Here is a 10,046-nt window from a genome sequence, read left to right on the forward strand (position 1 = left end):
TTTCCCTCTTTTACTATTAAATAAAATACATCCATTTTTTGGCATCAACATCTAACCTCATTTGGTTTTAAACTTGTTTCTGGGAATATTTTGAACCTTCTAAGTTCTTTCCGGTTTATGCTCAGAGACTTAGCTTGCTTTGCTTTTTTGAGTTTAAACCGGATTGTAACACATGGTCAGTCGAGTTAGATGATCAGTTTATAGAATTAAACTGCTACTTCTCCAAGTCTTGTGGCAGCTGAGAAAGAAGTGAAAGAAATGGCTTTCTGACCCTACAGACATTTTAAAAATTAGTTCACTTCAGTTGATCTTACACAAAAGAAATCTTAATTTTCTAACATTTTAGAACACTTATGATTATTTTTATAGAAGCAAAATTTGAAGAAAATTAAATTTAAATTGTTTATTTTAGACCATTTTAAAAAATTATTTCTTTTTTTAAAAATTCATAATATGTGGAATTCCACCTGATTCCAAGATATTTGGACAAAAAAAATAGCTGATTTGGTGGTTTTGTATAGAAAGCATTATCACTTATTTTTTTTCTTTCCAGACTGGTTCCACAGGAATTCCTAAATAAATTCTGCTAAAAATACTCCTTAATGATTTTTTCCATATGTTTATTCTTTCTGTAGCCTAGGGGACAGAAAGAGAGTAAGGCCAGGGTCCACTCTTAGTCTAATAAAAATTACATAAGTTCAAAGTAACTCAATATGAGCAAATGGTTTATGTGGCTTTCAGTGAAGTTACTCTACTCAGGTATTCTTGTAACAGTATCTACAAGTTTATTGTCTCTTCAAAGGATTGATCCTTTCAGCTCACTCTGTTTTTTCTAAACAATGAACTATGACACTCAAGACTCCACAGGGAGCTAGGATTACATACCCATAACAAAAAAAGTGAAACAGTAAAGGAATTAAATCTATAATATGTTTGAAAAGAAATTAAAGTGTACATAAATTTTAGCATGATTTTTTTTGCTAGCCATTACAATGGAAAACAAATACATAATGATCCTTTCCTAAGAGGTGCTAAATTTAGAACTTCGTATGGTGAACTTCTGTTCTGGAAAAATTTCGAGAAAAATAAACACTCTCACCTGTCCCCATTGCTCACAGAAATCTGTGGAGAATCTAGCTAAGTCATCTATCTAGCTCATTTCACTTTTTTGGAGCAGAATTAATCTTACTGCTTTTAGGAGTTTATATTCTGCAGTACTTTCCTAGATTTCACTTTATGGCCTTCAGTGGCAAACCTCAGTAAATAAAAAATTATATCTAGATATAGATAATTACCCACAAAAGCTGCAATAAGGAAAAAAGGCTTTTTTGGAGGTTGTGGTTCTTTAAGAATCCTTGGTTGGCAGCCCCTGAGTAATGAGGAAATGTCCAACTCAATAACTGTAAATTGGACTGAATCAGCTCACAGAGATACAACATTGGAAGAAGTGCTGATTTCGGTTATTTCACAACTGCTAGATGTGTTATTCTAAACTGGAAGGTAATCAATTCTGAAAGTAATCATGGAGCACAATTGGGAAAGAAAAGCTGACATGAGCGGGGGGAAGTATCTTCTCAAATGTTGAAGAGAGACTCAGCACATTATATGATTTTTTTAAATTGTAATAGCTTATACCTTAATATAATATTTGATACAAAATATAAATTCCTGGTTTACTGAGGAACTAATTAGAAACACACAGGATGTTTCTCACACCTCACACCTGAGGATGGTTAGAGTAGTGGCAAACCACAACGTAGATTTGCAAAAAACATTCTTTTAACTTTTAAAAGGTGCACTGAGCAGATTAGAAAAAGTTGATAAATTTTGAAGGCTTGATTTTCCCCTTGTCTTCCCCTGATCTGTCATCCATGTGCTTTTTATTGTCCTGGGAAGATCACCTGTATCATAGGTCATAGATACTTCTGTTGGAATCAAACGACAATTTGTGAAAGGATAAGCAAAATAATTGTCTTGCTTATTGCTTATTCCTACCTGGGAAAGGTAGGAATACCTCATGTGCAATTGTTTTTTTAAATGTAGAAAACCTTACCCATGGTCTGAATTTTCCCCTAACACAAACAGACATGAGATTCTTCTATGATTCTGCATATGCTTCCTACACTATTAATATTTACATGCATTTTTCTTCAATTACATATTAGTGTACCCAGTGGCAGCAGTTGATAGCAAGTTCAGACCTTTATAGCAACACTCCTCCAAAGCTGAACAAACTTTCAAGGAGAGATCTATTCTTAAAGGAATTAGAAGGAAGGAAATCAACCCCAACCCTGCACACACTTAAGCACCTGCAGAATTTAATGATGTGAGTGCTCAGTTGGAGATCAATAACAAGCATTTAGCATACAGTTAATGCATTCTTCAGTGATTGCAAGGTCAAACTTGTGTTTCCATATTTAAGTAGTAGGAACACCTTAAAGATATGAGATAAAATGTACTTGAAGAATCATTTTCACATGTATGATAATTTCTGACTACAGCAAATATTACAACTGGGGAAAATATTGGTGTTTCTCTGACACTATTATCTCTAAATCAAATGTCACAATAATAATATATTTGTAAACTACTTAATGTCAGTGGAAGGCATTTTGAAATCCTATTCTGCAATGTACATGTATTTCTCTATATGACTGTAAATCAAACTCTGACTAATATAAACTATCTGTATTCCCAAAGTAAAAAGAAACCCCAAACACAGCCAACCAATAAACACCAACCTGCAATTTTTGCTGCTTTTCATTGCACCTCCAAAATACTTCTTTAACACTTCCTTTAATACACACATACTGATACTACATTCCCACATTTCACATTTTTTTATCCCAAGCCATAAGCCATTCACAGAACCAGCATTCACATAGAAAGACAATTCACATGGCACAGAGCTTTCTATCTGCTTCTGTTATGAGCTTGTACAGTTCCATAAAATCTGTGTATTAGAGCAGATATTAAGAGTAAAATAGCTCATTTACTTTTGCTCATGTCCCTAGAGACACAAAAAAAGTTCAGGACACAGACCACACTTTCCCATTCTGTGTGAAAGATAAGAAAGGAAGTAAGTGCAGTTTGTCTCTGGATGATGCGAGGAATCAGATGAAACAAAAAAAAACAAGAACCAAGCAGGAAGTTGAGCTGACGACGACATCTTGATCGAAAAGAAAAATGGCAACATGCTGATTTTTGTTCTCGGGAGGCTGAGAGTTGGCTAACTTTTCCTGCACTCAGCAGGATATAATTGCAACATAGCAGAGCAAAATGAACAGCCCATCCACAAGTGACTTCAAGAACATAGCTTTTTTTTTTTCTGTGCAAGCATTATTCTGCTTGGCAACTCTGTACTTGGATTAAATGTTTTCAGCCCTTTCACTCTTGTTTCTTTTTCCATTGCAGAACTTGAATTAAGACATCAGATTCTCCTTCATTGTTTGCCAATACTCAAGGCAGAAATACTCCACTAGAGACATGATGAAAAAGAGGATTCATTAGGAAGAAACACCAATACTTTTGTGACCTTAAAAAACAATTGTAAAGGAGAAATTGGGATGTATTCATGGCATAAACAAATATATACTTAAAAGAGAAACATATCTAATTGTGTATAGTTTTAGATATGTGTGTAATATTTCTTAATTTAAAAATCTTCAAAATCACACAGAAAAAAAAAGACCAGAGTAAAATGATATAAAGTTTTACAGAGTACACATGGCCTAAGTTCAGACTAGTTTGATTTAAGAAATTGGCGCTGCAAGAACAGGTGGAAAGCATACTCACAGAACTATGGTATGACAAAAAGCCTCACACATTATCAGAATTGGAAATAGTTGTGTGTTGAGAAGCTCTGATACTGTCATTGATACAGTATCAAAGAAAAATAATACTATAAGGTTGTATCATTCTAATGACAGAAATAATCATAATTCAGAGAAGTGTTGCACAGGACAGCATCAGAAGTTATGACTAATCAGAGAAGTATATTTTAAAGACCATATAGAAGGTTGACCTTGACTGGCTGCAAAACCCAGCTAACCTCTCACTCCCCCTTCTTAACTGAACAGGGAAAGAAAATAAGACGGAAAAGCTTGTGTTGAGATTTCCTTGAGTGTTGGGCAATTTCATAAGAAAAGCAAAAGCTACACACAGATGCAAATTAAAAAGATGAATTTATTCACTATGTTCCACCAGCAGGCAGATGTCCAGCCATTTCCAGGAAAGCAGGACCTCAGTACACATTGTGGGCACATGCTAGGGAAGCCAAAGTGATAACCAATATCTCAACTTTCTCTTCCTTTCCCTCAGCTTTCTTTGCTGAGTACAAGATCATGGGAATGTAGGGAAGGTTCCTTTCATCAGATGTGGTGGCTGTGTACTCTCCCAGCCTCTAGCCCACCCCCAGCCCACTGACCTCTGGCTGGAAAGGGGTTCGAAAGAAACCCTTGATACCATGCAGTCACAGCTGATCAGTAGCCAAAGCACTGTGTGTTATTAAGACACAAAAGCAAAGCACAGAACTATATGCACTGCTATGATGAAAATTAACTTCACTGAAGCCAGACAGACAATGTTAATCCCAGGAGCACACGTGTGGACAGTGAGACAGCATGATTCAAGGGTTCAAAGGAGATAAAGGTAATTGGTGTTGAATAGCATTGTGCTGATATGCATATGCATATATTCATATTGTATTCAGGTGCATACAAAAAATTGATAAAGCAGTTGTCAAGAAGCAGCAAGAAAAGGTACCTCACTATAGTCCTTCTTTCTGCCTTGTAACCAAGAACTTGCTTGGACTGGAGAGAAAGTGTTATATTAAGAGCTATCTCAATGTTTCTGCTCTTTTGCCACAGCTGTGACAGGCTCGCTCAAGGTCATCAAAACAAAAATGATCCTTTCTCAGTAAAACATGTCCAATGTGAAGATTCAGAAAAAAATTCAGCACCTTCATTTTTTCTAGGTGTACCTGCAGCCTGAAAAAATATACTAAAGATCAAAAGACATGAGCAACAAAGACATCTAAAGTGAATATGCTCCAAAAGATAATTCTGTAGCTTGAGTATGTTGATTTTTTCCCCTCTTGCTTTTAAAGTAAGCTGCCTTCAGGCTTAATCCTTATGTATCAAAGGAAACAACAGAAAATGTTTTAGGGAAAATTTTCACACTAGAAGGTGCTGTAAGGTGCTTGTTTCAAGATCTGATTGAAAGGTTTTTTCCAAACCAAGTTGATTTCAGGCTTGAAATGAACATGGAAATGTTTACCACACTGGTTTATCTTCTTGGAAATGGACATAGATGTCTCCTTCCTTATCTTTAGATCTTTGTGGTTTGGGGACTGTGAGTGAGTCTAGGCCATTCTTGTATCTCTGCTTATCAAGATCTCTCTTGGTCTTTGATAGACACTTTGGGAGATGAATAGAAGAAATCCACTAATCTCAGCATTAGAAGAGGAACACCTGTGAATCCAGTTCAACATTTTCTTACAAATTCCGAGGACCATTCTTTTCTGTTCTTGTAGAAGTCTTTTACTTTCCTTTTCAGAATTTCTTTCCTATATCTGTGCAAGCAATTGCTAAGAAACCAAATCATTTAGGAGCTGGTTTTCAACAGTTCTGCAAACCCTCAACCCTTCCTGTGGAATTATATGTGTGCAATTCATCTGATTCACTGCCAGACACCGGTTTCCAGCCTCTTCCAGAGGATGCCTTCTGTCAGGCCAGTCTCTGAAGATGGCAAATGTCCCTGCTCACCGAAGGAACTGCATAAATGAGCCTTCCCTGTCCCTTAAAACTGTGTGCCTCTTATACTTTCAGAAATCAGACTGGGTAGATAAACAGGGCTGCCCATTCCTCTGGATATGATAGGTAATTCTAACCCTTTACAAGACAATTTCCTTTCTATGTCCTCTTAGAGCATGTGGGATATTATCTCCTGCTCCCTGTTTTTCCAAGAGTCCACCTGTCATTGACAGGTAGATCCAAATGAACAATGTAATGCGTTCTTCCACCCTCCCCTCAAACTTGAGATGACTATCCATTAATATCTGCATAGGTAACTTAGCATTTCCCTGCAAAAATCCACCTACTCTCCTGTCAGAAAATTGGGAAAAAGAAAAGAAAAAAGCTAATAACAAGGTAACTTATGTACCATTTGGGGCACCACAGTCTGCCTTATCTCACCCCTAACTTTGACATCTTGTCTTCTTTTCCATCAGTTCTTGTTTCTTTTAGTTTACAAATCATTTGAGGTGAATCTGCAGCAGAGGAAACAGAAATACAGAACTCTTATGGAACAATTTTCTAGAAAGTCTGCAGAGGCATCATTACCCAGTTTTGGGAACAAAGCAGTAGTGGAGGAAGAGTCACAGTGGAAGGTCTTGTACTTGACCTTGGCTGCCAAAAGTGTTCATAGAAAGTTTATAACAAATGGCACTGAGGACGTAGTCTAGTTTTTTTTAAAAAAAAGGTCTCAAGAAGATTCCAAGTAGAATTAGACTATAAAACTTCTGACTCTATTGCCCATTACAGTGTTTGTGTACTCTCCTCACAAATTATAAAGTCACAGTGTCAATAAAGAGAAATCAGGTAGGTCCACAGTCTCTCCCATTTCTCAGTTAATGTTTCTTTGTGTGCTTCAGCTTTCAAAAGTGTATTCATTTTTAATTCTAGTAACCGTTTGTAATTTATAATCTTTTTACAAATACTCTGATTGCTATATTTGACCTTGACTAATTTAAGGCTGTGTGATTCTGCCTTTTTCCCCACCTTCAGTTCCTTTCGAGTGTTTTTTCTAAACTTTCCAGCCCCCCAAGCAAGGCAAATGTTGGTGTTTTCTCTTTGCATAGTGAGGGGAAAGAGAGATGACCAGCATGGTGTAAACTGAAAGAATTACAAACATCTTATTAGCTAGGCTGCAAATACGTAAGGCATGCTAAGAGAGCAGGCTGGAGAGTGAAGCAGTCCGGGCTGACAAAATGTGTTTCTCTTTTTCACGTTTTACCTTGAATAAGAGGAAAAGTAAATGAGGAATTATTGAGTAGAAATTGGAGTAAACTAAGCAGTTGCAATATTTTATAAACATGAATTGCATTTATATTAGTAAACAATTAGAGTCCAAGACTTTTTTTGCCTAAAAAAAGGGTCAGTAACATCTCCCTAAGAATTAAGCAGGTTTCGTGCTATCCTTCTGTAAGAGATTTGCATTAAATTAGTAAGTACTGAGACCAGAAAAAAAATCTTGCTGATAGTTGTAGTGATATGTCTGAATTACTTACAGTCATAAACACTGGAATTGTGCATATTAATCAGCTTTTTAGAAAAGTAACTATCAGTTTAGCTATTTTTAAATCTACAAAGCCTCCATACCAGTATCTAACACAGAACATCATGGCAGGAATTTTTTTGTTGAATTATAAAAAATATTCAAAAGCTTAATTCCTGAATATTTAGCCCACTATAAATGTATTGTATCAAGAGGCTGACTGGGGATCACAGAACAAGATTTATTTTGAAAATGCTTTAAAGCTTATTTTTACCTCTCTAAATTTATGTTTGTTATAGCTCATGATACGGTGTGCAGGGTAAAGAACATCAGACCATGCTTCCTTGCACATGATTGCTCTAGGTGTAAAATGGAAGCATGGTAGAGAATAGCCATCCTACTATCACCACCTCTATATTTTGATTCGTTTAGTTCTTCTGATGGAAATATTTGCTAATTAATAAATGCTACTCCGAATCACTTATCTTTAGGTCCTCAGATAGTAATTCAGGATTAATTGTATTAGTATTAATTGCTACCACATCAGAAATTCCAAAACTTTTTTCTTTATTTAAAAACAAAATTCAGTTTGAGAGAATATTGAGGTAAAAAGATGCAAAATTATCAAGCAGACTATTTTAGTGGAACACTTTTTATAGTGAGCCACTATTTTAGTGAACCACTGAATTTTACTGCAACTACCAATTTTCATCCCTCTGTAAAATTCAAATATTTAGGTCTCTTAGCAGGTTCAAAGAATAATTTGAGTCTGACCATAAGCCAAATAAGATCATCACTATCAAACACAGAATTTTCACTCCAATATTGCTCAACCATGAGGCTGAAAAGGGAATAGAATCCAGAAACATGGCTACAGTATTGTTTCTGTATTCATCATTATTTTTGAATACTGAGAAACATTGTTAGGAAAGAAAACAGAAAAAGTATGTAAAAGGATACAAAATAGCTCTTGGAATTCCACAGAAAATGTAATATTACTAGAGAATTAAAGGTTCCGTTTCTTGAAAAAGCTTAAAACAAGATTAAAATAAATATTTGGTTGCCATGTTTTCAATCACTTTACAAAACATTATTCCAGGGGACGAAAAAGTCCTTAAACCAGTAGATATGGTTATAATAGATATCAAAAATTTTAATATGAAAGTCACACACAAGAATTTGAAAGGTATTATTATTACTATTATATTTATTTTTAATATGATTGATTATTAACAGGTGGAAGAAATATCACAAGTTCAAATACAAATCACTAGACACAGTACAGGAATAACAGTGCAAAATACAGCATTTCCTTTACATGATTTAGTGATTCCTGGCTTTAGGATATAAAAAGATGTAAGACTAGCCAGTGACTAAATGCTCATGGAGGGTTTTCAACAGAAAAGTCTTTCTAAAAAGGGTCCAGAGTAAATGATTCTTCAGGGCCAGACAACAGAGATTTATTATTAAAAGGCAAAATGGTCTTGAGTGTTCTAGCACAACAAGCTTCCAGGTCTAGATCACTGTGTTAGAAGCTGTCCCTTCCCATGGTGGGGGGGATTGGAATAAGATGTGATTTAAGGTCTCAAACCATTCTATGATTCTGTGATTCTATGTCCCAAGATACTTTAAAAGAAGCTTGGTCATAGATTTCTATATGTTATATTCAGCAGTGTATTTAGATTTTCAACATGAGTTTACATTATTCTCTGCCCCTAAAATGAACTAGAAATATGATAGAGATCTGAGGTCAGTGCTAAAGTCAGGCGAAATTGTTCTTATGCTAGCCAAGATTTTTGAAGAAGGATCAATACCTTTGGCAAAGTAATTTTTGAATCACTCATTAGATGATATCTATATATTCTATGAACAAAACACAAAATACTATCATTAAAAAGAATCTATTGATAGTAATTTTAGATTAATTGCAGGTTAATATATGACCAATGCAGCCAGTTTTTTCTATGCCAATGCAGGATTTACATATAATATATATAATAATATAGTCTTAGGAAGAGAGAATCAACAAAGAACATGTTTCTCATTTGGATTCTGGTGTTTTACATTCACTTTTTCAAGTCAATATGTGGTCATCTACTTACAGAAGTCTTTTATCAGGACCTTCTATGCTGTTGTCTCCGTCAGTGACCTTTGTATTCAAGGCAGAAGCTACTCCCTTACATGAGGATGTCTCCCCTTACCCAACACCACTGCACACACCTTCTTGTGCCATGGATGGATAAATTATTGCAACTATAACTTTTCTCTGTTTCCTGGCATGTCAGAGCTCACAGGCTGCATTTAAAATGGAAAGGAGGAGCAAACAGGATCACCCCACAGAAAACCATTGCTAGCAAAGATCTCCTTCAACAGGAGAGCTACCTCTTATTTAGCCCTTTCTTACTTTGATTTAGAAAAAAGGTTTTTGGACTTTATAAAAAGCATACCTGCTTGTACACCACCAGCTATCCCAGTGCCTTTGGCTTCTTTACCTTCTTTTTCCTTACCTCCTTTGAGCTTCAATCTCTCTGATCTCCGTTTGGATGAAGAGATCTGGTTTTTTCTTCTATATTGTGCCCTTCACAGTGGAGCCTCTTTTCATTTGCTTTTTTAAAGCTGCCTGGTTTAACATTGTATTTTCCAAATTTGTTATGGATCCTGCCATAAGGATAGGAAGAAAAAGACGTGATTAAAAATTCCCTCTCTCTTTACTCCTCTGCTTGTTCACCCTGCCAGATCCCCGTCTTTTTAATGACTACAGTTATGTTACT

The sequence above is a fragment of the Corvus brachyrhynchos genome, unplaced genomic scaffold, assembly GCF_000691975.1.
Source record: "Corvus brachyrhynchos isolate BGI_N302 unplaced genomic scaffold, ASM69197v1 scaffold23, whole genome shotgun sequence".
NCBI lineage: Eukaryota > Metazoa > Chordata > Aves > Passeriformes > Corvidae > Corvus > Corvus brachyrhynchos.